Genomic DNA, 7,223 nt, shown 5'->3' on the forward strand with positions numbered 1-7,223 from the left:
TCCTCTTAGTGAGGCTTCAGGTCATTTTGAAATAGAGGTGAGAATCACAGGGTACCTATCAATATATTGTGAGACAATCATATAGCGACACATCACGATGTCTGTCTAACTGAAGAAAACAAAACGTCCGTGAAAAGTTAAAAGTGCAGGATTTCTCTATAAATTCACAACATAGAGAACAAAGTGCATAAAGTCCTTGTATTGAACGTGGATGGAGCATAGCTTTCTCCACCATTATCCCGCTGTAAGCTCCTGGCATATCGATTATTGTATTGCGCGAGGAAGGAGGACGATATATCACCAAATCGATATTTTGACCCACCCCTATTTTGAATATTGATAATAACAACAATACTAATAATACAATCTTGTTTGTACTACAATGTTTATTTGACCTAAACTCCTAATGAAAGATTTACCATTTCTAATGTAGGAAAACATTTCCATACACTTTCAGTTCAATGTCTTGTCTTTTCCCTTTAATTAAATGAGCTTCTGGCAAAGAAGCTAATTATCTAATTATCTAAGTAAGAATATATATATATGTACATATATATATATATATATATATATATATATATATATATACATATATATGTATTCTTACTTCCTGTATATATTTATATACTTCATGTTTATATATATATATATATATATATATATATATATATCCCCTGGAAAACTAGAACTTCATATGACTGACTGGTCTATGTGAGTCAGTGGGAGTTGTAACATCAGTATTTTTCTCGTTTTCACCCAAAAAGTTGGTGGAAAGACACTCTATGGTTCAAAGATCTATGATCAAACTATTTTTAAATCCTGCAGCACCTCAGCAGAGTGCGTTACCATTACCATTTTTAAGAGACGCTGGAATCAGGAGACGTTTTGCTTTAAAAGATCATCAGCGAAAAATTAATCAATCAAGTTCTTGCCAATGCATTTTTTAACAGTGTCAGCCCTAAATTACATCTTTAGCTCAATTTTCAATGTGACCCATAATGGAGCGCAGGGAAATCATTCACCATCTTCCATTAACTGCGGTGAATGGAGTCACTCATCCAATCCCATCTGGACTGTGTGCCGCTCGAAGGCTGGCAGCGGACAGCTCACATCCCTTATCGCAATCTCAGCTTCCGCCGCTGAAGTCACACTTCAATAACGCTTTCTCCTTGTCTTGTCCCCTCACTTCCAAGCAGGGGAGAGAGTTTGGCCGTCCACAGGACTTTGAGCCGGATGTTGCCCGTAAAACTCGGGCCTAATGTGTGGAAACACCTGATAAGGGTTATAATGACAGAAGAACAATTGCTGACAAAGTCAGTCCGAAAGTGAGAGCCAGATTCACTGTCCTATAACCCAACATTGTGTTTTTCGCAATGTATCCCAATATTCCACCAATTCCTGCAAACTGTTTTGCGACGTGATGAAAACAATTCAGCCATTTATTTGCCTGATGGAACTAATAGTCATGTAACATGTTAGATACACGTTAAGAAAGGAAGTTCTCATATTTACAAGTTCCAGAAATAGCTCCGTCAGCCAGCACTGTCAGTATATCAGTGTCCTGTCCGAAGCTGGGGCCCTGCAGAAGTTTCCCACACGTGTCACAGGCCAATGTCATGACAAGAGAGGGAGAGAGAGGGAAAGAGGGCCAGGGAATGGGAAGGGGGGAAGATTAGGGGGGAAATAATAAGTACGATAAATGGGAGCTTGCGTTAACAGACAAAGGGACTGGGCTGGTGGTTGGGCAGATGGCAGCAGTGGGACATGGAGAACAGGAAAAGGGGCACAGATGGGCGGAAGCACTCAGTGGTGTAGACGTGTTAAAGGTGAACCAAGTGTCTGTGAAACTGACCCCGATATTCACCTCCTTCCAAATCAAATGCAGAGGTTATGCAACGTGGTGTTAATGGCGTCCATGGATTCCAGGATTGTAAACTCTACCTGTTGTTTACCTGTTTCGACATTATTAGCTGCATACTGTACATTGTAATGTCCCAGAGTGTCCTGGACAGGAGATCAGTTTACAGAGTTCTTCCCTGACAGTTGTCTTTGATGTCTGGTATGCAGGTCCATCTATGAAGTGAGGCTCCAGATAGCGGCGAGTGTCCAATCCAGGCTCGCTAGATTTCAATAGTACTAGAGCCAACTTTGAACTTGGCTCACTGGTAACCCTTCACGGCCTTAGATTAAAGAAAAGACACGGACGGATTCTGCACGAAACTCTTGGTGATGAAATTGTTTTTATTTCACTTCATTGTTATTTATTTGAACATTTGAGATTGCTTTGAAGGAATACAACAAAGACAAACTAATCATCTGTTTCATATTGCCATCGAAGGGAAAACAAAGATTTTGTATTTCTCCAAAATATATATAATATTTTCGGTCCCTTTGCTTCCATTTAAGGAAATAACCCAGTTATATGTTTATTTTTGTGTTGGACTCTAAATGGGTTGGCCAAAACAAACTAATCTGAATCATAGGAAAACAGAGGGTGTCTGGCTCTTTGCCTCGAGATCTGTCCCTGTTGCTGCAAGTCAGCCATAAGGAAGAGCTGCTTTTCCATGCACATTGTTTATTTTCCTAATTTCTTTGACTTGGTATGCTATGATAAGACTGGATTCTCATTATCTGCTTCTCCCTCCTTGTTTTCTGAACAAGCTCTGACACGAACAGCTCAAGAAAAAGAGAGGCATTTTGAATCCATAAACGTTATAGAAATGCATCTATAGGAATAAAATAAAATGGAATCACAATAAAACATTTTGAATCCTCAAGATTTATAAAGACAGTTTTTTCAACCAGAAATGCACAGACACTTATCCCCCAAATCCACATGTTTTTGGACTGTGAGAGGAAACCAGAGAAAACCCTCACACACAGGGAGAACATGCAAACTCTATGCAGCAAGACCCTTGTTACGACGGGTTGCGTCGTAACGGGTCGCGAACCTAGATCTTCTTGCTGCAAAGGCAAGAGTGCGAACCACTACACCAACCGTGTGGCGCTCTATGGAAACATGAGTTACAGAATCGACACCATGCTTCTTTGGTAGAAGAGCTGAAACTAGTGATAGAAGTAGGTTGATTTTCCCATTGACTTCCATTCAAACAGAGTTAATTTTGTCAGTTAGCCCCATGTTAATAAACTTTATTTGTATAGCACCTTTCATACAAGGATTGCGGCTCTAAGTGCTCTACAATGGAAGGAAAATAAAATTTAAAAAAAGAAAGGAGATGCAAACACAACAATAAAACACAACACAGGGTTGAATAAAAAGGAGCCAGTTGAAGGCTAGAGTAAAAAGATGATGGTGTCTTATTTCCTAGGCTTCACTCTTCAAACCGAAGGAATATATCCACAACAAATTGTGTATATATACACAATCTATGTCTGAATCCCTGAGATGGAGACATGTCAATATGAACTTCTGCCAAAACACTGAAGTATAGACTCTCCGCATAGATGTATTATCCTTCACAAGACACTCTCACTTTGCAGTCACAATTTGTCACTATGATTAGTGATCACTGAGGTAAGACCTCATCTAGCACGGAAGAAGGAAGTGTGGATGTGCTCAGTGAAGGGCATCTGTCCAGAACCGCACAGGAGTCACTGCACACCTCAGCTTCAAGTTGCTCCATAGGAACTGGGGATGGATGGCAGCTGTTTCCCTGGAGACCTGCACTCAGAGAGCCTGCTCTCTAATTACCGACGCCCACCCAAGTCACTCGCAAGGCAGGGAGCGTGCCTCAGCTCAAGACCTAAGCACAGCAATAATGAGCATCTCTTTGATTTTACATTCCCACTTTGCTCAGAGAAACTGCTGAGAAAGAAAAAAAGAGCAAAACAGCTGCAGCTGAGGCCATGGAAACTGGAAAGGAAACAACAACATAATCCTGGCATGAATACACAGCTGTCATGACAGGTAAAATGTTTCTCCTGCTGAGGACAGACATGAATAGATTGTGCAGTAGCATCCACTAATGTAAGTGACATTATATCAACTAAAGGAACCCCAGCATGGCTTCCTTGCTCTGCTCAATTCTTGTCATGCTACAGGAAGAGACAACACTTATTAAAGCGTAATAGGTTCTGAAATCACGCTTGACACAGAAAACAACAGCAGATTATTACTGGACCTGCTGCTGCACTGCTGCTGTTAGCTGCTTGGATGTCTGTCGTGACAGTTGACACGAGTGACTCATGCGCCCAGAGCTCTGGAAGGAAAACGCTTCACTTATGTCCCCCAGAGTGTCAATGATGTGATGCACAGTCCAGTGGAGAACAAAAACTGCTGCGCGTTGCAGCCTCTTGTTTTGGCTTGGTCAGAATTTAATTTGCTTCTAGATGTGGTGATCTGCTTTGGGACGTGAGCCACAGTTAGAGAACAGAAACTGCGACAAAAATCAAATCAATAATAAGAAGAAGAATCAGCCATAACATGAAGACAAAGTTAGAGTTACATTGTTTTTTTTTAACATTCAATGCTCACACGCCAAGAAATTCTGTAACACAGCCGTTTCCATGAACCTTGACGACCTGCGGATCAGTAAGTTTGGTCCAGTTCTGATTGTTCTGCCTTCTATGGGACATTTGGCGCTGGATAGCTTATATGTGACATGTAATCTCCAGAGAGGAGCAGAGCAAGGCTGCCTGGTGGAAAAAAGTAACAGAAAAGATCATTTTACCAACACTACGTCAGTTTTTGAAAGTGGAAACTAGGGATGCATGATAATGGACTTTTTGCTGTTATCTGATATATTGGGAACGTTTTTCCCTGCTCGCCTCGCCTCGCCTCAGCACAGCACGGTTTAGGTTGGTTCTGCACTATAATATAGTACCTACTCAACGTGGGCGGAGTCATCACTGCACGGCTGCATGAAACGTACACACGACACACACTTACGAGTGGCAAGTGACTTGTAAAGCAGTTGTTTTCATGAACTGCATCATTAGAATCCGTTAATTAAAACTATTTGTTCAGTACTTCCTCCATGACCAGAGCGGCAGGGTCTGTGAGGGCTCACAGTACACCCGACTCCTGATGAGATTTTAGATATTTCCCTGGTAATTGTTGGAGAGTAACCCACGTTTATAGGATTGTTAAGTATTTTTAACTGACCTATAGTTCGGCATTGTTCAGCTTGATTCTTGTGCTGGACAGCACTCAAAGGAGTCGAGTCGAGCTTGTGGAGACACACACTTTTGTCATGAGACTGACATAATGTCTTTCATACTCATGTCGCAGCAGATGTAGATATATATTTATTCCACTGAGCAAAATAAATAAATGTAAATAAAATAATATTTGTAGAGGGTGCCAAATAGGTAGCAGCCTATTTAGCCTACTGTTGTAGTCATTAGTCATATCAGCACATTTTAAAGGACACATTTTAACTCAGTTACAGTGTTTCCCAGGCCTGGTCCTCAGGCAACACGGCCCTGCATGTTTTAGATGCTGCCCTGCTCCAACACACCTGATTCAGATGAACAGCTCGTTATCCAGCTCTGCAGTAGCCTGATAACGAGCTGTTCATCTGAATCAGGTGTGCTCCCTGAGGACCAGGCCTGGGAAACACTGACTTAGTGGATCAAAAATTGCTCAAACAGTTTGCAGTTGTCACCCGCAACCAGGCACCACGTAGTAAGTAAGTAAAGCTTTATTTGTATAGCGTCTTTAAAAACAGCAATTTACAAAGTGCTTTTACATACATAAATAACAAAAATACACAGAAAAGGAACAAAAGCAATGAGAATGAAAGGATGAACAGATAAAAAGACAATAAAAAAGACAATAAAAAGACAGCATCACATAAAAGCAAGTAAGAAAGATGACACTGAATTAGCAAGCCTTATCTCCGCAGGCAGGCCGTTCCAAAGCCAAGGCGCTCTAACTGGTTTTGAGCCTCGGCCTCGGAACAGTTAAGAGAGACCCGCCTGCGGATCTAAGGCTGCGAACAGGCTCGTATGGGGTCAGCATGTCAGTGATGTATTCAGGGCCTTAAAAGTGATCAGTAAAATGTTAAAATCAATTCTAAAACGTACGGGGAGCCAGTGGAGTGAAGCCAAGATTGGAGTAATGTGATGCCGTCTGTTAAAAGGAAAAAGAAGGTGATGGCGAAGGCGACGGTAGCTCAGTGGTAGAGCGACTCTCCCTTCAACTTGAAGGTTGTGTGTTCGATTTCCGGCTGCTTGGGCAAGACACTTAACCCCATGTTGCTCCTGACAGCTGTGCCGGTAGCATGTGAATGGGTAGTGAAGAAAATGGGCTGTGTCAATGGGTGTCAATGGGTGAATGGCAAAACTGTAGTGTAAAGCAGCTTTGAGTGTCATCAAGACTAGAAAAGTGCTATATAAAATACAGACCATTTATCACCTAATTTCCTCTAATCATCCTCATTTTCTAAGACCTGACACTATAGCGACTAGAACCATTAACTCCTGAGGAAAATGTTTAAATAAATCAAGCAAGAAGTGAGCACATTTTCTCATAGACTTCCATTAAAACGGAGTTCTTTTTGCTCCCTGTCGGCTAACTGCTCATACTTTCTGGGCTCCACTTTTCTGACTGGGAGACTATGTCCATTTTTATATAGACAGTCTATGTTTACCTTACATGCTATTGCTGTACAGCTCCAGTCTTGTTTTTGACTGTAGAGAGATGAATGGAGAGTGGCTAAAGTTGGACGGAAAAATATTATGTAATGTAGTACCTGCAGCCGTATATATATATATATATATATATATATATATATATATATATATATATATATATATGTCCTTTCCTTTGGTCCTAGGCTGTTGTTGAAAGTGGTCTTAGATGTCTTTTCGTGCACTGGGGGACCACAGAGTGTAATAATAGCTCAGGTATTTTGTGTCATAACCCTAGGGTCCTCCGTGAGTCGCTGAGCCCTCTGCGGTGTGCATCACCAGGCGTGCTGGTGCTGGGTGAACGTTTTGTTAGTAGAAGGGATGTGCTAATATTTGATTTTGGAAAAAGTTCCAAAAACAAGAATGAAAAATGCTTTGGATTTTCATCCGTTGTTATTGTTTGTTCCAGTTATTCCATGATGTAGTCCGCAGCCTTCTGAGGAAATGCTTTAGAAAAAAAACCAAACGATGTGTATATTGGTGCAGTGTTTACTGCCCTGTTTACCCTCACCCCTCCAACACACACACACACACACACACACACACACACACATACACACACTATAATA

The sequence above is a fragment of the Solea solea genome, chromosome 14 (assembly GCF_958295425.1).
Source record: "Solea solea chromosome 14, fSolSol10.1, whole genome shotgun sequence".
Lineage (NCBI taxonomy): Eukaryota > Metazoa > Chordata > Actinopteri > Pleuronectiformes > Soleidae > Solea > Solea solea.